Source organism: Capricornis sumatraensis, chromosome 1, assembly GCF_032405125.1.
Source record: "Capricornis sumatraensis isolate serow.1 chromosome 1, serow.2, whole genome shotgun sequence".
In the NCBI taxonomy this organism is placed as follows: domain Eukaryota; kingdom Metazoa; phylum Chordata; class Mammalia; order Artiodactyla; family Bovidae; genus Capricornis; species Capricornis sumatraensis.
This window is the reverse complement of record NC_091069.1, coordinates 217,136,932-217,162,685: the sequence shown is the minus strand read 5'-3', so window position 1 is coordinate 217,162,685 and position 25,754 is coordinate 217,136,932. Positions and strand designations below refer to the sequence as shown.

General features: G+C 42.1%; 1 non-coding gene and 1 pseudogene across 1 annotated transcript; one reads left to right on the top strand and one right to left on the bottom strand.

Annotated features, from left to right (window-relative positions):
• Nucleotides 1-7,214: 7,214 nt before the first annotated feature.
• LOC138076721 (amidophosphoribosyltransferase pseudogene) lies at nucleotides 7,215-13,748 on the bottom strand (annotated as a pseudogene).
• A 6,058-nt stretch (nucleotides 13,749-19,806) lies between these two features.
• TRNAS-GGA (transfer RNA serine (anticodon GGA)) lies at nucleotides 19,807-19,878 on the top strand. Its single transcript has one exon. It is a non-coding gene; the product is annotated as a tRNA-Ser (tRNA).
• Nucleotides 19,879-25,754: the final 5,876 nt, after the last annotated feature.

Sequence of the window (25,754 nt, the reverse complement as noted above, 5' to 3'; positions counted from 1 at the left end):
AGAGAATGGCTACCCCCTCCAGTATTCTTGCCTGGACAATCCCATGGACAGAGGAGCCTGGTGAGCTACATTCCTTGGGGTCACAAAGAGTCGGACACTACCGAGCGACTGGACAACAACAATGACTCCAGAACTTTGGAGAAAAAACTGTAGCTGGGGAGGATTTCTGGGATGCTTTCTGTAAGGTATTTGGTCTGGTTCTTTAAAAATACCCACAACAAATATATGAGTTCATCTTTCAGGCTGCCAAAGACAGATTCACAATTCTTTTGACTGTGACTCTTCAACGATGCTGGGCTACAAGAAACCAGGAAAAAAACTTTACAAACCAACCAAAATCTGAACCACCATATCCTCCTTAGAGGCTCTCTCTGTGTTTTATACAGGGTCGATAAGAATTTATTCACTATACTTTTTTCCTCTCTGATCCTCCACCCAATGTTTGACACTTTCCTATTTTATAATGGAGTTGCCTCACCATGTGATTGTGGAAAAGGTATTTTAAAGTAAAATGGTCTCCTCTGTTCTGCACTTTTCTTTCCTCACCTTACTACAGGCTCCAAATTGATCACAACTGACTATCATTGCAAGGACTTTGTTTTACTTGCCCTCATGCACTCCATAGCCTGGTTCCAGAACTTTAACACCTTGTGTTGCAAAATACATACTTGCTAAGTTACAGTGAAGGCAAGGAGAAACTTTTCCAGGATTAAATAAATCTGCTTTGTCTTCATTTATTCATCAGATCAACAAACACGGATGAAGGATTTAATAGAGAAAAACCTCTTTTCTTCATTCTATGATACAAACTGTTTTCCCGTTCTCCCTCAAGAATATGACTTTCATCTGCGGGTTATTTTAAAATTGGCTCTAAGCAAAGCACATCCCGGAATGAAGAAAGCAGGTTCTTCCTGATAAAGACCTGGTTTCTATTGTGAAAGGGCCGAGGAGGTCAGTCAGTGCCCTCCCTTTCTAAAGGGCAAAGCACTGGTTTTGTATTGAGATGTTTAAAATTCTTTTATCAAGAAGTGCTTTGGCCTGATAATTAAAGTATGTGTTTGGCTTAGTTTATCTTATCTGAGGATGAAAGGAGAAAAGAACTGTGGTTTGGGAAGGGAAGGAGGCCTTCTTAGAACAATAACCTCAAGATAGAAAAAGGCATCTCTGAGTCAAGGTAGACCAGAACAACCTCATCAAAGAATGTGGTGGCAAAGGAGGGCAGGGGTTTTAGGAGTTTCTGTGTGTGGCTGCTCCCCTGTACTGCAGTAAATGTTGGATGGAGCAAAAGGTAGGGCAGAGTGTCCATTTCACCACACCAGCTTCCGGCCGGGAACCTGGCTTGCAGACTTTTTCTCTGCTGGTCTCTCAGGCCACGTGTGAGCAAGTATGTGTCACCAACAAGCGAGTGAGGGCTGGTTGTAGGGGAAAGTGTCAAGTGATCAACCCTGTAGGTTTGTCTGGACGCTCTAGGTTCTGCACTGACAGCCTTGCATCCCCGAAAACCCCTCAGTCCCTTGCAAAACTGGACACTTGGTTATCCTACTCACCAACCGGAGCAGTATCATGGAAAATTAAGGTATTCGTGGATTCACTATGACTTACTTTTTTTCACAACTTCAAAATGTTCAGATTGTAACTCCACAAATACCAAGTTACTCAGTTATAAAACCGGAAAGCATTGGATTAGACTGAATGTGGGAAATGGTGAGATTTGTGGACAGTTGTAAACAATTCACTGCAAATATAGGGAAGGGAGATGCTAGTGTTTGTAAGAAGCAAACAATGGTAAAAATGTAGAGGGTTTACTTTTTAGTTAATTAAAATATGTAGAATGCTGTTGATTTTCTCTGATTATTATATAAGATTTATTTATTTATCTATTCTGGGTCTTCGTTGCTGTGCAGGTGTCTCTCTAGTTGCAACAAGTGGGGGCTACTTACCTGTTGTGGTGCACCAGCTTCTCACTGAGGTGGCTTCTCTTGTTGCAAAGCATGGGCGTAGTAGTTGTGGCGCACAGGCTTAGTTGCTTAAGGCATGTGGGTTCTTCTCGGATCAGAGATCAAACCCGAGTCTCCTGCATTGGCAGGCGAATTGTTTACCACTGAGCCACCAGGGAAGCCCCGATTTTCTCTTTATTATTACCATGTTTTTATAACAGTAGAAGATTTTTGTTCGTTAGTTCATTTGTTTTGGATTCAGAAAGTGTAACTATTTACAAGGGATTTCGTTGGTTAACTTGCAAATCACCCCCACCCTAGTGCTTCCTATGGTCTTAGCTGTTTAACTTTGAATCCTCCCAACAACAGAGTATGAAGAATGTAAACCTCATGCTTAGGGAAGTACTGTTTGCACATTTCTTAATGTTCTGCTGAAAACCATCCGCTTCACGTACTGCTGACACTACAAGTTCAGGGTCGCTAACGTAAACCAGGCACCCAACCTTGCCTAGTCCTATTTTCCTCCAAATTCTAATCCCCCCATCCCCCCACCCCGCCTTGTTTTCTTCTCTTAATTGATTCAGAGAGCACAGCCTTCATCAGAGGCTGCCATCCTGCCACTTCTACCCTGACTCCGTCCACATTTTTCCGTCTCTCTCTGTTCCTGCCGTCACAAAGGAATTGCTTCCTTTCCTTTTTTTTAAAAAAAAATCTCCCTAGCTTAGCTTTATTTATTTAATTTTTTAAAAACTTTATTTTATATCAGAGTATAGCCGATTAACAATGTTGTAATAGTTTCAGGTGAAGAGCAAAGGGCCTCAGCCATACAAATATATGTATCCTTTCTCCCTGGGTGGCTCAGTGGTACAGAATCTGCCTGCCAATGCAGGAGATGTGGGTTCGATCCCTGGGTCGAGAAGATCCCCTGGAGTAGAAAATGGAAACCCACTCCAATATTCTTGCTTGGAAAATTCCATGGACAGAAGAGCCTGGTGGGCTACAGTCCATGGGGTTGCAAAGCATCAGACACGACTGAGCAACTAAACCCACACACGTGCATTTTGCCCCCAAACTCCCCTCCCTTCTCTAAGTCTGTGAGTCTGTTTCTGTGTTGTCAATAAGTTCATTTGTATCATTTCTTTTTTGATTCCAAGTATAAGGGATGTCATATGATATTTCTCCTTCTCTGACTTATTTCACTCAGTGTGACAATCTCTAGGTCCATCTGTGTCGCTGCAAATGGCATTATTTCATTCTTTTTAATGGCTGAGTACTAAAGAATTGCTTTCTGTTTAAGTCACAGCCTCTGCCTTGCTGACTCCATCCTCACCTCCCTCCCAGGATCTTCCACATCAGTCACCACCACCTCTGCCTCTGTATTTTCAGCTGCTGCTGCTCTGCGGCTCCATCCTTTAGCATTTCACTTGCTGAACTCACTCCTATCTTTAAAAGAAATTATTTTTTCTAGTCCAATTGCTCTCAGCGCTAGTTACTGATGAAAATCACCTGCGGAGCTTTAAAATCTTTACTGTGGCCAAGCTGTACCTCGGAACAATTAAGTCAGAATTGGCAGGGGTGGGGCTCAGTGTCAGAAGTTATTTTGAAAGCTCCCCAGGTCATTAAGGAACACTGATCCAACCTACCTATCCTTCCAGCTACCCCCATCTGTCCTCACTCACTGTCAACCTTGACTTGCTGCCTCCTTTCCCTGAACCCTCACTTATGCCTCTACCGTGTGACCTCACCTCTGCCCGTTTTGGCCTGCTAAGCCATCAAGGTCACTGAAGAAGCTCTCATTGCCAAATCCCACTCTCTGAGCAGCAGCCTTGGCCTGTTGACCATCCCTTCCTCCTTGAAGCATTCCCTTCCCTTGGTCCCATGCTGCCATCTCCTATCTTTCTCCTTATCCCTCTTGCCTTCCAGTTTCCTGGGCTTTTTTCCCTCAGGTCTCTCCTTCACCTTTTCTCTACCACTCTTGTTGGGCAATCTCATCCTCTCTCTTGGCTTTTCTTGCCAGCCAGTGTTAAGAACTCCCAAGAAGCCCACCCAGATTTCTTGAACACCCCTATGCTATCTCCCACTGCCCCCTACACAGCTCCACACAGTGCGCTCAGGAGCAACCTCAAATTCAATGCCAACATCAAACACTTCATCTCACCCCATACTTCTGAATATGTTCTTTCTTCATTGTTTCCTGCCAACTTATATCCAGTTACCAAGTAATGTGGGCATTACCTGCGCTTAGAAAGCTCTCATCCACTCATTCAATTCCAGTTTGTGCTTTCTCCTGAGTCATTTTAATTCAGCTTTCATTTAAAATATTACTCCTCTAGGAGGCCTTTTCTGATGCCTAGACTAGGTTTGACTCCCTGCTTTGTGCTTTGAGAACATGTGACCCTTGCCCTAGCATAACCCTTAAGACCTATAGTAATTGCTTAACGGCTGACTTCCACTGGCTAGGGACTCAGAGAAATACAGTCTTTACCCACCAGGATCTTAGAGTCTAGAGAAGAAAAGGAATCATCGTAATAGACATCTCATCTCATCCTCTGTCATCCCCTTCTCCTCCTGTCCTCAATCTTTCCCAGCATTAGGGTCTTTTCCAACGAGTCTGCTCTTCACATCAGGTGGCCGAAGTATTGGAGCTTCAGCTTTAGCCCCGGTCCTTCCAATGAATCAGGGTTGATTTCCTTTAGAATGAGATTGTTGGATGGCATCATTGACTCAATGGGCATGAGTCTAACCAAACTCTGAGAGATGGTAAAGGACAGGGAAGCCTGGCTTGCTGCAGCTGATAGGCTCACAGAGTCAGACGAGACTGAACAACAATAAACAGAAAAATGATAGGTATGTGTAAGGTTCTCAGTTTGTAAAAGGATTGCTTGACTATTCATAGGTGGCTTGAGGGGACCAGCTGAAGAAGGCTTGTGGGGCAGGTGGAGCCTCCCTGTTTCAGTCTAGAACATTACCCAGAAGTAGGTCTGCTGAGTTGATCCCAAGTGAATTCTTCTGGAAAGAATAGAGTAAAATGCACGTACCTTCATTTAGAAATTCTGACTCTAGTGGTTAAGAATACTGTATATTTGAAAGTTGCTAAGAAAGTAGATCTTAAAATTTCTTATCACAAGAAAACAAATAGTTACTATGTGGGGTGATGGATGTTAACTAAATTTACTGTGGTCATCATTTTCCAATATGTACATAAATTACCTATAATTAATACAGTGTTATATATCAATTATATCTCAATTTAAAAAGGAAAGGGAAGAAAAAAAAGATGCTAGGTAATTCTGAAACCCTTAGACCTAAGTATGGTCTGAAAATCTGAGCATTTTAATTCTATAAACTAGTCTGAAATAAACAATACGAAGCTTTGTTATACCTGTTGCAAGGTCTATTGTGTCTTTTTAAATGTGATGGGCACATTAAATATTTGAAAATGTATTTGAAGTTACTGTATAGTACTTAGCCCCAGTTCCACCCACTTTCCCTTCCTAAAAAGAACCATGCAGCTGTTAGTTTGTTTAAGGAAACTTATTGTCTGATTCTCTTGCACCATATAAGCTAAGGATGTGTGATTTGTGTGTGTCAGTAGCTGTGGAAAAAAGATCGGCTTCGGTGACCTTTCCCCTGACTGAAATTTTGTGAATTTTAAGGTGTTTGTGTTCAAAGAGAACAATGCAAAAAAAAAAAGAGCTGCATGATCTGTTTTTCTTACACTTTCTCTTAAACTACAGTTTCTGAAATCTTAAGTTCCAATTACTGATTCTAAGAGAGGGTGTTTTTCCATAAGGCTCCTACGTGGCTTTTAGGAATTCCCAAGGTTAATAATTTGTCTTTGAGCCAAACCCCTGGCTTTATTTTCCTTTGCCCATCTGCACATTTTGCATGCATACAGGCTGTTGGTGTGCATATGTATCCAAGCTTTTGCATACGGAATGAGTATGCTTTCCAAAAGCAGGGCCATAGAAGTTCTAAAGGAGGCAGGGAGTTCTTGGAGACAGTCCAGCCACACTCTGCAGATGGCGCTGCTGCGATGGGGTAGGGGGCCTTCACAGCTCGGATCAGGCCACCTCTGCTCCCCACAAACCTCTGCGCTCTCCAACGCAAGGCAAGGGCTCTGTGCACGTATTATTAATAAGGGCCTCTCACAGGGCATTAAGTATGAAATTCACAGAGGAAAAAGCAAGGCTCTTTGTAATGAATACAGAATAATGTCTGCTCTGTTTTGTTTGCAATTTGGAAGGGGAAAAAGAGGTCTAAAGGCTAAAACCAGTGTCAGTATTTGATAAAAATGAAGAATAATAACAGTGATCATCAAGCTGTGTAAATTGCTATAAAAGAGGAAGCAACAATAGGCTGGTTATGATCTTGGTGGTGTCTCAATCCTTTTCACTTAGTTCCACAGAAAGCCAATTGTCCAGTGAAAGTAATGGTTTATAGAGATATTTAAGTCATCAAGCCTGAGGAGGCTGCTAGATGGAAAAGGAGAGTGGACAGAGTATTTGATCTAAGAAAGAAGGATATTTAAAATTTGAAGTCAGATCCTTTACATGTGGAATCTAAAAAGACCTGATATAAACGGACTTACATACAAAACAGAGAGAGACTCACAGAGTTTAAGAATGAGCTTATGATTATCAGGGGCAAGGATGGGAAGAAGGGATAGTTAGGGAGTTTGGGATCGACTTGTGCACACTGCCATATTTAAAATGGATAATCAACAAGGGCCTACTGTTTAGCACATAAGCTAAGCTAAGTCACTTCAATCGTGTCCGACTCTGTGCGACCCCATAGACGGCAGCCCACCAGGCTCCCCCGTCCCTGGGATTCTCCAGGCAAGAACACTGGAGTGGGTTGCCATTTCCTTCTCCATGAAAATATTCCATAAATGAATTTCAGTAACTCTTAAACATTCCACAAAATTTCCTACGAACCTGTGAGAGTATAATATCTGGCAATCCTCTCTAAAACAGAAATTCACCTATCTGCTACATTACTGCTGATGATCTGAAATGTACATGATCTCTAAAAAATAACAGTACTGAATAAAACTGAAAGGATCATCCAAGTCCCTACATAATACCAAAGTATTTATCCAGGATTACTGAATAAATCATAGCAATTTGGTATCCTTTTCAGAAAAAAAATATCTCAGAACTTACAAGCATGTGGCGTTTCACACTGTACCAACTGAGTAACAGTAAATGAAGGAGTAACCACTACAACTTCTTCACCGACTTTTGTGTCCTGAAATATGATGTCTGCCCCTAGCAGCTACCATTCCAATTCCACAGGGTATTTTCCAGTCAGACAAGCTGTACAATGATCATTCTTTTCAAAACATTTCAGACCATTCTCATTTTCTTGAATCATAATATCTTCCTTTGTACAATGACCATTGTTTTCAAAACATTCCAGACTATTCCCATTTTCTTGAACCATAATGTCTTGCTTTTTCACGCTCTGTTTTTCCAGTGTTATTCCTTCTTGTACAGATGAAACCAGTCCTTCTACTGACAGTTATACAACACTGTTTGCTCCTAGATACTCTGAAATATGCTCAAATTCTGGTTTATTGGCAATAAGCTCTTCTTTCGTTGGTCTGTTTATTCCCATGAAGCATGGATATCTAATTGGTGGTGAAGTTACACGAATATGTACCTCTTTTGCACCAGATTCTTTGAGTAACTTGATTATGGGTCAACTTGAGATGGTATTGCCTCTCACAATTGAATCATCTACAAGAACAATTCTTTTTCCTTTAAAGTTGTCTGACAGTACTCCAAATTTTTTCGCAACACCAAGTTGTCTTAACCTCATGTTTGGCTGAATGAATGTTCTTCCTACATACCGGTTTTTACATAGCACCTCCACGTATGGAAGCCCACACTTTGCTGCATAACCAAGAGCAGCAACTGTAGCAGATTCTGAGACAGTGCTAACCAAATCTGCATCCACGGGGCCTTCAATGGCCAGCTGCTGACCACAACGATATCTTACTGTGTAAACCATCTGGTCTTCAAATATACTATCTGGTCTTGCAAAATAAGCATATTCAAAGATACTGAAAGCCATTACGTTTCCTTCAGACCTTGGTATAATATCAAGAGTTTGGACTTTATGTCTGGATATTTCCACAATTTCTCTAGGCAAGTCTTCACGGTAATATCTTGCACTGATAGATAAAAAGCTACAAGATTCTGAAGACACGACCCATCCTTCCGTTTCTGATGGTTTTTTTCCTTTATCATTTATATCAGAAATAGGAATAAGACGACCAATGCATAGAGGATGATTTCCATAGGGATCTCAGACTGCCTAAATCACACATGGAACTCTGCAATGTTACATGGCAGCCTGGATTGGAGGGGAGTTTAGGGGAGAGTGGGTCCATGTGTATGTATGACTGAGTCCCTCTATTGTTCATCTGAAACTATCACAACATTGTTAATTGGCTATACCCCAAGAGGTGGCTCAGATGGTAAAGAATCTGTCCAAGGTGTGGGAGACCCAGGTTTGATCACTGGGTCAGGAAGATCCCCTAGGGAAGAAAAAGGCCACCCATGCCAGTATGCTGGCTTAGAGAAATTCATGAGCAGAGAAGCCTGGCTGAGTGCATAGCAGAGTCGGACACGACTGAGAGACTAACACACAGTACAAAATGAGGACAGAATGGTGGTGGTGGTTTAGTCACTAAGTCGTGTCCGACTCTTGTGACCCCATGGACTAGAGCCTGCCAGGCTCCTCTGTCCGTGGGATTCGCTAGGCAAGAATACTAGAGTGAGTTGCCATTTCCTTCTCCAGAGGACAGAATAGCTGGGGAGCATTTGAAATATCTAATTCAGAATTTGTTTTTTTTCACACCTAAGTTTGTCCTAAGTTGAGGTTTGCAATGAAGATTGCTATAGAGAAGAAAATAAGCAGCACTAGCCCACTCCAGTGCTCCTGCCTGGAGAATCCCAGGGACGGGGGAGCCTGGTGGGCTGCAGTCCATGGGGTCGCTGAGGGTCGAACACGACTGAGCAACTTCACTTTCACTTTTCACTTTCTGGCATTGGAGAAGGAAATGGCAGCCCACTCCAGTGTTCTTGCCTGGAGAATCCCAGGGACGGGGGAGCCTGGTGGGCTGCCGTCTGTGGGGTCGCACAGAGTCAGACACAACTGAAGCGACTTAGCAGCAGCAGCAGCCCCCAACTGGTTTTGACCCTGAGCACCAGCCACAAAGCCATTGAGCTGAGGATAGTGGCTGACAGCTACTTCAGGCCTTCAAACTACAGGAAGGGGTCAGAATTGATTTACTTTAGAAGATTCTTGTTCCATTTGTCTCACGCTCTACAGTACCTGCCATAGCTCTTCATACATAGTTGACACCCAAAATATTTGTTGAGCTGAAATGATTTGCTACCAACTGAACAAGCACAACAAAGGCAGGGTGTGCAGGACAGGACAACACTGAGCTGAGCTTATGCAGTTGTGAGAGAATCACCTTAAAGAGTCTGGGGTAGGGGTGGCAGGGTAGAATTCTCTGGCGGTCTAGAAAAGACTCTGCACTTCCACTGCAAAGGAGTTAGGTCCCACATGCTTTGAGGTGCAGGCAAACAGAAAAGAAAAAGAGGAGTTCAAGGCAACCTCTGAGGGAGGGAACAAGGAAGGGGAAGTGGCTGATGAACCTTATCATCAGTCTTTTGATGGGATGAAAGCACAAATGCCTGATTCTCAGACAATGCAAAGCAATGAGACTCAGAACCGATGTAAACCATTTACAAGGAAAGGTGGAATTTGCTTAGGAAGGACGATTTGGGGGTTATCATATTTTCCATTTATACACAAATTCATTCCAGGAATAGCCATTTTACTTAGCAGGTGTCCCTCTGGTCCCTCACTAGGCGTGGCCAGCAGGTGTGCCATGGCATGGCTGTACCCTAAGTGCCTTCTTCAACAGAAGGCTTTCTCAAGTGGATTTTTTAAAGTACTGTGTTGACTTGACAATGGCTACCATTACGGTGAACTAACTTCAGAGGAAGCACATTGAAAGCAATGTGCTAGTCACCCTCATTCTGAAACATCAGCGATCAGACAATCAGTGAATTACTGGGTGGAAACAGTCATTCAGATGTAACATATTGTTTTATACACTGTACTTTAATAACTGTTTCTGAGAGCAATCTGTAATTCAAAAATAAAGGTTAATGAAAATGTTTATATGAAACCTATTTCTAAGTTATTAATATGAGCTTTAGGGGCTACTGGAAGGTGACTACTATTCGGAGGGCAGCAGGAGCTGGTAGAGTAGATGAGATTGTCCAGGCAAGATATAGAGAGAGGAGCGGAGTGCCTGGGACAGACGAGGTGAGCGGGTAGATTTTGGAGGAGTACAAAGTGAAGAGCATCAGAGGCAAGAGAAGAGCCAGCCAGAGACGATGGGAGGACAACTATGAGGGGTCGTTGGGTGATATAGACACAAGAGAGTGTTTCCAGAAAGGAGTGCCTGTTAATAAATTATAGTAACAAGCTTTGTCCATTTTGGATAGTATTTTTGTTTCCTACTCAAGCTTCAGAGTCCTGTACCTCCCTAGATATTTCTGGGATTAGTGATTTAGAAACCTAGGTAATCTACCTAGGCACTTTGTATGTATATAAGTTTTGAATAAGTCTCCTATGGCCGTGATTTCTGAACCAGATTTTGAATAACATGAGCTGACAGTGGGGCAAAATATTTGACATCAAGTTCTGAAAAACTGTGAGTAAGGACAGCTATGGGCGTCCCCTCCCAGCCTTTCCCCTGAGCACTGAGAAATCACAATTACAGTGTCTTCATGTGAATCCTTTCCACCCCTCAGTAATTTTTACTATCTAAATAAAAACATTTGCAACCTTTTTTTTAGAAAAAAGACTGATTTATTGATTGTTTGGCTGTGGTGGGTCTTTGCTGCTGCACCCAGGCTTTCTCCAGTTGCGGTGCCTGGGCTTCTCACGGCAGAGGCTTCCCTTGTGGCAGAGCACAGGCTCTAGGGTACTTGGGCCCAGTGGCTGGGGCATGTAGGCTCAGGAGGTGTGGTGCGTGGGCTTAGTTGCTCTGCAGCATGTGATATCTTCCCAGACCAGGGATCGAACCAGTGTCCCTTGCATTGCAAGGCAGATTCTTAAACAGTGGGCCATCAGAGAAGCCCCCTTTGCACCTTTTTGAAAATAAAGATTATTAGGATTATTTCTGCTCTAAAAGTAGTACTCCTCGGAGAACATTCTCATTACAGAAAATACAAGAAATCAGAGAAAAATCCGTTATACAGGGATCTAGTCTCTGTTAACATTTTTAAGTGTGTTTCTTCTCCATCTTTTTTCTGCTCCTTTAAAATTTTCTTTGTGACAGTTCTGAATAATTTTATAAATACTCTTATGCGTTGTTTTTTTCCTACACTTGATATAATACAATCAGTTCCCACTTTTAAATCCTCATAAAGATTATTTGTAATAGTTATATTACGTAATTAGCAAGTCCCCTATGGTTAAACATTTGTATTAATTTCTAGTTTTTATTATTATTAAAAACTCTATCACATCTATTCTTAATGCTTTTACAATTTTTCACAATATTTTGTGTGTGTGTGTCAAAACACAATATTTAATTTAACAGATTAAGAAATACAGATGTTCTTGAGGCTATTGATTTAATTTGCTAAATTGCTTTCAGAGTTCCCAGTAGTCTTTATTGTAAGCACAAGCTTTAGAGTCAGTTATGGGTTGAATCTTGACATCATGGGCTGGAATGAGACCATTAAAGGGCCTTGCCAATGGTGAATGTGCAGCCAGCCCAAACCCCCAATACGTAACTCAAAATAAATGCAATATTCAGCTGGAAATATGCTGGAAGGAAGGCTAAGGAATAGATGTTTCCCTGTGATGACTACTTAACGGTTTTCTTTTTTTGAATGTCAGACTTCAAACTCTTCATTTCCCCTCTTTTTTGGTGTCCCTATTTCACTAGTCCCCTTGGCACATGTTTGTTCACTTTGTAAAGTGATGGGGCTGCAAAGAACAACCTTTTGTGATGTGAGAACTCAGCAGGGCCAGGAGGTCTCTCTAAACCTTATCTTTATTTTTTTTTTTAATTTTAGTTTTGGTTGTGCTCAGTCTTCCCTACTTTGTGGGTTTTCACTAGTTACGACAGCAGGGGCTACTCTCTAGTTGCGATGTTCAGGCTTCTCATTGAGGTAGCTTCTCTTGGTGCAGAGCAGAGGCTTTAGGCACACAGGCTCAGTAGTTGCAGCACACCGGCTCAGTAGCTGTGGCTCCCAGGCTCTAGAGCACAGGCTCAGTAATTGTGGGGAACTGGCCTAGTTGTTCTGCTTCATGTGAAATCTTCCCGGACCGGGGATTGAACCCATGTACCCTGCATTGGCAGGCAGATTCTCAACCACTGTACCACCAGGAAAGTCCTAAGCCTTATTTTTAAACTGAAAATAATAATATCTATTTTATTAGCTTGTTTTAAGGGTTAAATCAAGTTTGCTTGTTTTGTATAATATGTTATGTAGTAAGTACTCAATAAATGGTTGTTGCTGCTGCTATTTTTGAGATGTGATAAATTTACCTTCTTAAATGCCAGATAAGTATGACAATACTTACCATTAAATCTTTTTTGAATCATGTAACAGTTTTAAAAAATGGAGTCTCATTCTTGTTTAATCTACTTTTCTTTGCTTCCTTATAAGGTTAAACCTTTTTTTCTCTGTGTTAATAGGCTATATATATTCTCATTTAGAATTGTATGTATGGTTTCAAATCTCAGTGCTTCCACTCACTGAGTGTGCCACCAGCCCAAGCCCCCAACAGATATCCCAAATGTAATATGCAGCTGAAAATATTTTGGGAGGAAGGCTAAGGAATAGATGTTTCCCTGTGATGACACTTTGATGCTTTACTTATGCACTGATGTAATATCTTGCCAAAAGTTACAAGGCGTTTGATAAGCAATGGAAGACCCAAGCTCAATGGTACTAAATAAGAAGGAAATGTACTATCTCCCCTGTGATGGACTCGCAAATAGAGCCTCTGGTTGGGGTGGTAGGGCGAGTATGATTAGGATTGACCTTTTCCTCTGCAAAGACTTGGCTCTGCCCCACCTTTAATGATCATGAGATGTCTATAGCATCTCTAGGTACCACATCCATTCACAACCCTTAAAATGTAGCTGAATTTTCTTCTGATTTCTCTTTGGGGAAGAATTTTGTAATTTTAAAGAAAAAAAGGAAATTAGTAAAAAGATCAATACATTTAAATTCACAAAAATTATTCTTTAGGATATTTATTGCATTGAGCATTGTTTGTTTGTTTTTGCAGTATTCAGAGAAATACAAATTAAAATCACAACAAAATATCACTACACATCTATTCAGTTCAGTTCAGTTCAGTCGCTCAGTCGTGTCCGACTCTTTGCGACCCCATGAATCACAGCACTCCAGGCCTCCCTGTCCATCACCAACATCTATTAGATTTGCTAAAATACAAGAAACAAAAAAAACAAACAATAAATTGGCAATACCAAGGCCCAGCAAAGGTATGGAACAACAGATTAAATTTTCAGATAATCCTGATAGGAATACAAAATGGTAGAGTGAAAAAGACAAAGGCACTATCTATTATAAGTAAGAAATTATTTCCCACATGCTTCTTAGAAGATTTCTCCCTCTCAACTTAATTGCCAGAATCTAGCACTTGTCCATTCCTAAACCTGATCCCTTGGCAAGAGGAATGAATGGGACCACACCTTCAATACCTGAGACTCTCCATCTCCTGGGCCTGGGCCATGATCTTGAAATAAATCAAGGTGTGAATGTAAGCCTGACTGGGAGGAGCTCGGATGGATCAGAAGACTGACAGGTCAAAAACAACTTATGGCTCCTGAGGCGAGTGACATAGGCAAAAACCTTCACACCTCTGACCCTCAGGTTCTTCCTGGACCAAGTAGGGATGTCCACCTTAACTGAATGTTTTCAAACTCTCCAGCATAGACTTGACCAGGGCTAGGTGCTCAGAAATTGTATTTCTACTGATTTTGCTTTATTTGCATGAGCATTTTGTATAATATAGTTGGCCCTTGAACAACATGTATGAGGAGGAGGGGTCAACTGTAATATGTTGTCTTTCATATGGATGCAAGATTTTTCCTAAGTTAAGGATATATTAGTTGGAGGAGTCAGATAGTATGAAAGTTTATAATCACTGTGGTCAAGTGAATTTAATCTCTTCTTTTAAACCATTTCTTCTAATACTTTTAAGCTTAGAAAGTACTCCCAAATTCCTTTGCACTTCACTGATACTTAATACGAAGTCATGTTTTTCCTTTAGTCTTTTTAATGTGATTGGCACTTTCTGCTCTCTTTCATCCATATTGGATTTGGTATGGTCTTAGATGTAAAATAAGGATCTACATTGACATCTTTCCTTAGTATGTAACCAGTTGTTCTACTATCACTTATTAAATAATGCTCTTCCATGATGTGTGAAGTTCCATGGTATAATGGTTCGCACTCTGGACTCTGAATCCAGCGATCTGAGCTCAAGTCTCAGTGGAAGCTGCCTATGTTTTGCCATCCTCGTTAGTGTAGTGGTGAGTATCCCCACCTGTCATGCGGGAGACCAGGGTTCAATTCCTGACAGGGAGGCAACATATCCTTTGGGTTTCCTTGGTGGCTCAGTGACAAAGAATCTGCCTCCAATGTGAGAGACCCAGGTTCGATCCCTGGGTCAGGAAGATCCCCTGGAGAAAGGAATAGCTACCCACTCCAGTATTCTTGCCTTGAGAATTCCATGGACAGAAGAGCCTGGCGGGCAACAGTTCAAGGGGTCACAAAGAGTCGGACACAACTGAGCGACCAACACACAGCAACTTCCATGGTACCTTTATCACAACAAATTATAGCTTTATACAGTTTGGAACTAGAGACCAGGAAAATGTCGGCTCACAGTAAACCAAGGAGTAGGGAAGAAGCCCTCTAACAGCCACGCCCTCCACACACTGCAACCAAAACTGTAAGTTTAAGAAGTAACAACTGTGGGACTTCCCTGGTGGTCCAGTGGCTAAGACTCTATGTTCCCAATGCAGGAGGCCTGGGTTCAATCCCTGGTCAAGGAACTAGATCCTGCCTGCTGCAGGATGCAACGTATACCTATACTTATGGTATGACCACACAAATATATATTTTTTTAATTGACAGTTGCATAAAATTCAGTCTTTCTACCTGGTCAGCTGCTCTTTCTTTCAAATCTTCATTTAGCACATTTGCTTGACTTTCTGTAGTTTTCCTAATATCAAGTCCTCATTAAGCTGATTAAGATCATTATAGCTACAGTTATTCTTCCTAAGTGTTTAACATGTTGGAAATTACCTATATTTTATTACATAAAAATACATAATTTCCCATTGAATTTACATAATAACCAAAATGAACAAAAATGAAGAGAAAAATAAGAGGAAGGGGGGGGAAATGTTTATTAAAATATATAAATGAATCTTATAAGCAACTTGATTGTAAGTTGGTATATTTGTCAGTGTTTGATTGGATCACAGAATGGGTATAGGAACTAGGGCAGCTGTGAAGAGGCCAGAGCCTGAATCCTAAGATTTGTCCTGTTTTGTTTTTTTTTTTATTTTGGGGGCTGCACTGGGTCTTCATTGCTGTGTGAGGGCTTCTCACAGATCACAGATCACAGGCTTCAGGACACGCATGGGCTCAGCTGCCCTGTGGCGTGTAGAAGCTTTCCAGGCCAGGGTTTGAACCTGTGTACCCAGCATTGGCAGGCAGACTCCTAAGATTTGTCTTTGCCAGAATTCTCTGTCTGTCTGTCTCTCTGTCTTGTCTCTGTCCCTTCCTGTCTTTTTCTCCCTCAACCCCCACACTTCTTTCTCCTTCTCCCCTCTCATTTCTCACTGTTACTTTTTCCTATTTAACTAAATTCTCTTCTACCACACATGGGCTTTCTCCTGGGGGACAACAGGGTGGGGGACAGGTAGCAGGAAGGTAATGATTACCAGAACCTACAACTGAGCTAGTCTGAACTTTGTTGCAGTCTTCACATGTGCATGCAGGGTCGTTTGTGACTTTCCCCTGACCTGGCCACCCTGTTCTTTCTTCTTTTTTTTCTCACTCCATACTCCTTATCCTGAATTAAGAACCTTGAACGAACTAGAGTGCTACATCTCCTGGGCTCCACTTTGCACTTGCTGTTCCTTCTCCATTTGAGCTCTCCTACTGCTCTCCGTCTCCATTCACAGTGGTGAATTCCAGCTCACACTTCTTCTCACTACAGCTGTCACCTGCTCTAGGAAATCTACCAGAATGCCATACTTCTCCCAACAAAGTTAGAAGCCCATAAGTGCTGGTAATGCTTGGGCTTAGATCCAGCACAGCATGCATGCATCATAGACTATAGCCCACCAGGGTCCTTTGTCCATGGAATTTTCCAGGCAAGAATACTGGAGTGGGTTGCCACTTCCTTCTCCAGGGGATCTTCCTGACCCAGGGATCGAACCTGTGTCTCCTGCCTCTCATGCACTGGCAGGCTGATTCTTTGCCACTACACCACCTGGGAAGACTCTAGCATAGCACGTGTGCTCAGTGGTGACTGACTCCCAACTGTCCTCTGCCAGGCTTCTCTGTCCATGAGATTTTCTGGGCAGGAATACTGGAGTGGACTGTCATTTCTTCCTCCTGGGAATCTTCCCAACCCAGGGACAGAATTCACATCTTCTTTATTGCAGACGGATTCTTTATCACTGAGCCACCAGGGAAGCTACCCTAGGATAATATATGGATCACATCCAGCCAGTTTAAGCAGAAAGGGATTTATTACAGGGTACAAGGTAGCTTGCAGAATTTCAGCCAGGCTGGGGAACCAAGCTTGGGTGTTACCCAGCCTGTGAGTAGCACGGCCAGGAAAAATATCCAGCATCCTATAGAAACGCCACAGCCAGTCACTGCCTGACACTTGGCCCCGCCAATGGTAAAGCCAGGATTTGTGAACCCTTCCAACAACACAGAAGAACCAAACCCCTCCAACACCCTTCCTGCCTGAAGGACACTGTGACCACTAAGTATTTTCTTTCACCTTCCAAATTTCTGATTGGCAGAAGCCTGGTCACAGAGAGAAGGGAAGCTGGGAAATGTGTTCTTTACCACAATAAGCAGAGGGTTGAAGTAGTATTGAATGAGCCAGTTTTCAGTATCTTCCATAAAAACTGTGTTGTTAAGGACATACAGATTTATGGTTTTTATACTATCTTGGTGAATAGTTTCATAATCTGTATGAAATCTTTGTTCGCAGAAATACTTTAATATACACTTTATCTGATATTAGTATTGCTAAGGCAGCCTTCTTTGGGGTACTGATTTCCTGATGTATCTTTTTCCCATTCCTTTATTTGAAATCTTTCTGTGTAATTCTTTTTTGAGGTATGTAAGTCATAGGAATAACTGGATTTGTTTTAAAAGCCAGTCTAAGAGTCCCATCTTTTTATAGGTGAGTTAAAATATTTTTCATTGTGATTAGTAATCAACTTATCTTTGACATTTATAGTTTCTATTTTATAAAGACCATTTCTTTTTTTTTAATCCATTTATTTCTTTTTTGCTGTGCTGGGTCTTCATTGCAGTGTGTGGGCTTCTCATTGCAGTGGGTTTTCTCATTGTGGAGCACAGGCTCTAGGCATGCAAGCTTCAGTAGTTGCAGAGTGCGGACTCAGTAGTTGTGGTACCTGGGCTTAGTTGCCCCGCAGCATGTGGAATCTTCCGAGACCAGTGATTGAACCCATGTCCCCTGCACTGGCAGGCTAATTCTTAACCACTGGACCACCAGGGAATTCATTAAAGACTGTTCTTTTTTCCCTTCTGTTCTTTTGGATTGTCCAGTTTTCCTAATTCCTTTTCTTTTTCTTCAACAAGTGTGGATGTTAGACATCCTATTTCTAATTGCTTAGTGGTTTTAACAAACTTAAATTTATATTTCTCTAACAAGCAGAGACCGGAGAAGACAATGGCACCGCACTCCAGTACTCTTGCCTAGAAAATCCCATGGACGGAGAAGCCTGGTAGGCTGCAGTCCATGGGGTCGCTGAGAGTTGGACATGACTCAGTGACTTCACTTTCATTTTTCACTTTCACGCATTGGAGAAGGAAATGGCAACCCACTCCAGTGTTCTTGCCTGGAGAATCCCAGGGACGGGGGAGTCTGGTGAGCTGCCGTCTATGGGGTCGCACAGAGTCGGACAGGACTGAAGCAACTTAGCAGCAGCAGCAGCAACAAGCAGAGACATTACTTTGCCAACAAAGGTCCATCTAGTCAAGGCTATGGTTTTTCCTGTGGTCATGTATGGATGTGAGAGTTGGTCTGTGAAGAAAGCTGAGTGCTGAAGAATTGATGCTTTTGAACTGTGGTGTTGAAGACTCTTGAGAGTCCCTTGGACTGCAAGGAGATCCAACCAGTCCATTCTGAAGGAGATCAGCCCTGGGATTTCTTTGGAGGGAATGCTGCTAAAGCTGAAACTCCAGTACTTTGGCCACCTCATGCGAAGAGTTGACTCATTGGAAAAGACTCTGATGCTGGGAGGGACTGGGGGCAGGAGGAGACAGGGACGACCGAGGATGAGATGGCTGGATGGCATCACGGACTTGATGGATGTGAATCTGAGTGAACTCCGGGAGTTGGTGATGGACAGGGAGGACTGGCGTGCTGGGATTCATGGGGTTGCAAAGAGTCAGACACGACTGAGCGACTGAACTGAACTGAACTGAACTGAACAAAGTCAATAACTAATCCATGTCTCCAACCTCCTCCTGGACAAGACATTTAGAACAATGTAACTTTCCTCCTGACTTAACCACTTTCCCCAAAGCCCCATATTGTTGTTGTTTTTTATCATTGTCTATATTTCTCAAAATGTTTTTATCTGTGCTTGGAAGAAGAAAGAAGTTTCTCCGTGTGATCATTCTGCCATCTTGATCTAGATGTTACAAAAGCCATTGAATGGATCTCCCCCTTCCTCCTGGCTCACAGCCTTTCACCTCCATTGTTGACTTTCCATTTCAGCTATACTGTATGAAGACCCAGAGCTCCCTCCCTGCCTACTTTGCCACAGCACCATCCTGCAGCCTTCACCCTGGGAGAGGCAGGGCAGGTGCTGATACACTGAAGAACATGTGCCCTGAGCAGGAAGAATGTAAAACCGCTGCAGTGTCTTAAGCTCCCTCCTACCCTTCTCTATTTCAGCACATGACGTTGCTTCCAACTTCAGAGGAAATAGAAGCCATTAAGTAAGAACTCTCAAAATTTTCTACATCCTTACCAATAAATTCATCTATATCGCCACCCACTTGTCCTTTTCAGTCTCACATGAAGCAGTGACATTCTTCCAACTTTAAGACATAATCGCTCAATTCCAACTCTGTCTTCTGTATTTTTTATTCTCCCTCTCTTGTCCCTCATTGTATCAGCACATGATACTAACTAAGTCAACTTTGCTTGTAGTGAGCATTTCATTAATATTTATAGAGTAAAGGAATGAATACATTAGTCATATAGGATACTTGCAAAATGGCCACAATAGCTATCTTCTATCTGAAATATTAAGAATAGCAAGATACTGTGAACACTCAGAAATGTAACTTTCTACAGATATTTGAGGACCATGTCATGATGCAGACCACAAATACCTGAGTCCCATAATCACCGTATTGTAGGCACTGGTGCTAAAGCTTTAGTAAAACAGACAATGACCCCACCATCATGTAGCGGATCTGCCAGGAGAGGAAGGCAGAGTATAAGTAGTCAAATAAAATAATTTCAAATGCTATAGAGACTTTACCAGGCTTCCCTGGTGGCTCAGAGGTTAAAGCGTCTGCCTGGAATGTGGGAGACCCAGGTTCGATCCCTGGGTTGGGAAGATCCCCTGGAGAAGGGAATGGCAACCCACTCCAGTACTCTTGCCTGAAGAATCCCATGGAGGGAGGAGCCTGGTAGGCTACAGTCCATGGGGTCACAAAGAGTCGGACACGGCTGAGCGACTTTACTTACTTACTCACTTACTTATAGAGACTTTGAAGAAAATAAAATGGAGTAACAGGTAGAAAGCAGCATGTTTGAGGGGAAATGGGAAAGCAGGTGTGGAGAAGCATGAAGAACAAGAGGCATGAAGGATGAGGTGAGGAGAGAGGGCAGGAGCTAGCCTGTGACGTTGCGGGTAGCTTCCATTGTAAGTGCATTGGGTGCTATTGACTCTTTCAAATTGAAGTAAAATATATGTTGTAAGGTGCACGAAATGTGTACACTTGATGACAACACGCACAACCCATGAAACAGCCACCCAGCTCAAGATATAGAACATTTCCAGACCTCAGATGCTGGCTTCACGCCACTTCTCTGTCTAACCGTCCCTCCAGCCCAGTCCCCAGCAAAGCTAAAGACCGAGTAACCGCCAACTGTCCTTCTATCACTGCAGCTCAGCTTTCTACTTTTTCTTTAATCTATTTGTCTGTGTTGGGTCTTAGTTATGGCATGTGGGATCTTCAGCTGTGTCAAGTGGGATCTAGTTCCCTGACCAGGGATCGATCAAATTTAGACCCCCTGCATTGGTAGCACTGAATCTTAGCCACAGGATCTCCAGGGAAGTCCCAGTTTTTCCTATTTTTTAACTTATCAATCAAATTATATAGTACAAAATTTTTTTTTTTTTTTGGTCACACTCCATGGTATGCACAATCCTTTGGAACCTGTGTCCCTTAAGGTGGAAGTGCAGAGACCTAACCATTGGACCATCAGAGAAGTCCCAAATCTTTGTCAGTCTCCATTCATGGAGACTCTCCATTTATGGATGACTCTCTCTGAGAGAATCATCTGAGAGAGTTGCATGAGCCAGGAGTCTACACTTTAATATTACTTGTTGCACGTTGTTATATTAATACATCATAGCTGATCTATTGTACTGTTGATAAACATTTAGCTTGTTGCTGACTTTTATTAGAGATGATATCTATTAGAGATAAAGCTGATAGAATTTTTTTTCTTTTTTTTTTTTTTTTTTTGCTGCATCATGTGGGCTTGTAGGATCTTAGTTTCCCGACCAGGGATCACACCCAGACCCCTGCAGTGAAAGCACTGAGCCCTAACCACTGAACTGCCAGAGAATCCCCTGTTATAAATAATCTTGAACATCTTTTAGGGGCCATAGGTACTCATTAATCCTGGATATGTACACACCCATACACATATACCTATACATACACACCTAGGAGGGGAATTGCCAGGTCATCAGGTAAGCATATATTTAGCTTTCTTAGATATCACCGAACAATTTTTCCTTCCACTAGCAGTGTCTAGAGTCCTAGTTCCTCCACATCCACTACATCCTCAGCAATATTTGGTACTGTCAGTCTTTTTAATTTTTAAAATTCGAGTCATTCTGGCAGGTGCGTATTAGTCTCTCACTGTAGGTTTAATTTTACTTCCCCTGATGATTAATGACATTGAACACCTTTTCATGTTCCAACTGTCAATTTGGATTCTGAGTTTTGATACATTTAAAGCAGGACGTTGACCCAATGCACTTTTAAAATACCTCTCTTAGGACTTCCAGTGTAGGACTTGATGTTTTCATTGCCAAGGGCACAGGTTCAATCTCTGGTGGGGGAACTAAGATCCCACAAGCCACCCAGTGAGGCCCCCAAAATAAATATAATTAAATAAAATTCCTTTCTGGTTTTTCTGTGGAGGAGTGATTCTAGGGAGTGCAGTGGAGGCAGAACATTAGAAGATAATTACCTAGCCCAAGTAGGAGGTGTAGGTAGCTTAGATTAGTAGTGGCAAAGGAGTTAGAAGTGAAAAGATTCATGATGTATTTTGGAGGAGGCCTGCCAAATGACCCATAGAGCAGACATGGAAGAGTAAAGGAGGAGTCAAAGATGACCTGCACAGCTGGTCCATTTTCCCCAGGGTGGAAATCTGCGGGGGAAGCTGGTCCCTTGAGTGTTAGAAGGAAAGTTATAGGAGATAAAAGAGGAGACTGAATCACACCACAGCAAACTGTGCCACCTCCTGAATAAAAAAAAAAAATTCTGGTCACAAACTGTGCTCAAAGAAACATCCTGGGCACTGAGAGAACCACGGTGGACTTTGATTTGCTTCCCGGCTTTGCAAATGAGCTCTGTAGCGTTGGGCAGTGTACATTTGCCAGCAACACTTATATAACTTCATTTGTTGCTAATGTTGTTGGAGTTTTTATTTTTCCTTCCAAGAATAAGTACGTCTCCACAAGATGAAATGAAAAGTCCAGAAATTTAAAATTAGATTAGTTTGGAAATTACTGTCATTTTTCTTCTCCTGTAAGGTCACCTTGCCCTTGCAGGTCAGTGCTGGGGAAGTGACACATTTCTTTCCTTCCCACACTTCTGTTTGTTTTCATGCAATAAAAAGCAAATCCTTAACAGTTCAAATGCTTCATGCATGTGGCAAGAATTTTTATTGTCATTTAAACCTTTAATTTTAAGTTACGTTATGTAAAAGGTAGAATGCCAGACCTCTAGTTTACCAGGCCATTTCTATGTGGAAAATTCTGTACTTGCAGAAATAATAAGCCAACTCTCCAAGTCTCCACAGTGTTAGGCTGCCTGCTGCTTTAATTTGTGGGCTGCATTTTGGTTCTTAAACCAGTGACAATACTGCATAGAAGAAGGACCTCGCAGTTAATCATGGCTTGCTACAGATAGTCCTTGTACTAAATACCAGCCCTGTGAGGTATGCAATATTATCATCTCCATTTAACATATGCGAAAACTAACTTCAGTCACTTGTCCAGGATCGCTTGGCTGGTAAGCAACAGGGCCAAGATCAGAACTCAGAGGTTTAGGTCTAAAACGAAATCTTTTGATGGTTCCCAAGCTGGGACAGTGCAGAGTGGAAGTGTATATCTGCCAGAGCCAGTCATCCTGGGTTCATATTGCAGCTCTTCCACTTACTGGCTGTGGGACAGTCACCTCTGGGGACCATCATGGTCCCTAACTCACTGGATAAGGTAACAAATAGTTAACATAAACAGTATGCAACACTTAGAACTCTGTCTAGATTATGCTATGAGAGTGTTAGTAATTAAAATAATAGCTTAAGATCATTCACATACTACAATTTAAATATTTAAAGTGTACAGTTCAGGGTCTTCCCTGGTGGTCCCGTGGTTAAGACTCCATGCTTCTACTTCAGCGGCCACGTGTTCAATCCCTGATTGGAGAACTTAAGATCCCGCATGCTGTATGGTGTAGCCAAAAGAAAAGAAAAAAAAGGTGTACAATTCAGTGGTTTTTGGTATGTTCAGAGAGTTGTATGACCATCACCACAATTGATCTTAACATTTCTACACCCCCAAAAGAAACTCAGTACCCATTAGCAGGCACTTGCCACACTCATCCTTCTTCCAGCCACAGGCAACCACCAGTCAGTCTACTCTGTCTTTCTAGATTTATAAGAATCTATTGAATACACCTATGGTCCAGAATTGCCTATCCTGGACATGTAACTGGAGTTGTATATTATGTGTCCTTTTATTTCTGGCTTCTTTCACTCAGCATGATGTTTTCAGGTTCATACATTCTGTATCAGGTATCAATACTTCATTTCTTTTTATTGCCAAACAATGTTGCATTGTATAGATATATCATATTTTATTTACCCACTCATTAGTTGATGGGCATTAGGGTTGTTTCCACTTTTCAGCTAATGTGAACAATGATGCTATAAATACTTGTGGGCAAATTTTTACGTAGACACAGATTTTCATTTCTCTTGGGTGTATAACTGCTGTGGAATGATAACTATGATTTGGTACTGCCTCCTTCTCTGTACACAGATCCCTGAAAGTGCTGACACATAATTCTCACAGATGAACACATACCTTAGTGCCTTCATTCTAAGTGGTCTAATGAGATAACTATCTTTCTTCCTGTTTCACATCACAAATGAAGAAACTGAGACTCTGGGAGATTTGCTTTGTTGTTTCTTGGTCTGCAGCTCTGCCCATGGAGTGTCCCCTTTTAAGCCTGTCCTCCCCTCTACACCTTGGCAAGTCTTTCGTGTCTGAGCTAAGACTCTACTTCTTGCCAGGAAACTTTGCTTAGACCCCATGGGTGGGTCAGGTGCTCTGCTTGTGCCTCCATGATGTCCTGAGCATTACTCTACCAAAACCTTTGTCACTTTCTACTACACTCATCACAACCTACCAGACGGCAGGGCCCTCGAGAAGGAACTCTGTTCCTCAGTTGTGTCTTTCATGCCAAGCACTAGGCCTGGCATGTAGTGGCTACTGAATAGATACTGATGGAAGTTAAGAAAGAAGAGAGAAAGGAATGTGACCCAGATACATACTAGAAAGTGGTCTATCAAACTGGTAAAATCTTTTCTGTCATATTATGCAGCCTCAGTTTGAACGGACAAAATAGAAAAACCAGGGAGTGATTATTCAGATCTGTGGGGCAAAAAAAGCTTTCACTTTATTAAATCACTGAGCACAGCTTTCTTATAAACAGTGATACCCTCTGCCCAGGGGAAATGTTGCTTGAAAGATGGTGTGTGTACCCTGGACACACTCAGGCTTTTACTAGTACATGAGGATTATTTTTTTTTAAACTTAATAGCTAATTATTTATCTCAAAGTATATTAGAAATAAATATTACTAGGCTTTGAATCTTTTATATTACTATTCAGGAACAAGTTAAAATCTTTTTTAAAAAATTAGGACTATTCAAAATATGTATTAAGTATAATAAATAATGGTGCAGATGGAACACGGATATAGCAAACATTGTGTAGGTGGTACGAAAGAATTCAAATTTCAGGACATTATTTAAGGATATTTAAAATATAAAAAGTGCAAAGAATCTTCCTGCCAATGTAGAAGATTTGGGTTTAATCTTCCCAACCTGGGTTGGGAAGATCCCCTGGAGATGGAGATGGAAATGGCAACCCACTCCAATACTCTTGGCTTGGGAAGTCCCATGGGCAGAGGAACCTGGTGGGCTACAGCCCATGGGGTGGCAAAAGAGTCGGACTTGACTTAGTGACCAAACTACAGCAATATTTCATAAAGCTAAGCTTTCTCCAGCTTGACTGGAACATGGCTCACCTGCAGTCTTGCTAAAATTCAGCTTTTGATTCAAATAGGTGTTATGGACTGAATGTCTGCATCTCCTAGAGCTCATATGTTGAAATCGTATACCCAGGGTGATGGTATTTGGAGGTGAAGCCTTGTAAGAGGTCATTAGGTGATGAGGGTGGGGCCCTCATGGGATTAGTGCTTTGATAAGAAGAGCCCAGAAAGCCAGCTCATTCTCTTCCCACCATGTGAGGTCCCAGCAAGGAGACCACTCTCTGTAAACAGGGAAGTGGGCATGCATCTGGAACCTGACCAAGCTGGCACCCTGCTCTCTGACTTGCTCCCTCCAGAACTGTGAGAAATACGTACTTGGCATTTTAACCACCCTGTCTGGGGTAATCTGATACACCAGCCCAAACAGACTAAGCCAGGAGGTCTGCAGGAGGAACTGAGATCCCGCGTCTCTAACAAGCACCCAGAGGATATGGACCCTGGGGATCCCAGGCTACACGCAGAGCAGCAAGGTCACAAAGCATACAAAAAACTATAAAGTAACAGCAGTAATAGCACCCACCATCTTTTCATTTCTACTATACACTGGGTACTCTTCTAGGTGTTTTATAGATGTTAAACTTATCAATGCTCACAAAAATCCTACAAGGTAGTGATTAATATCTCCACT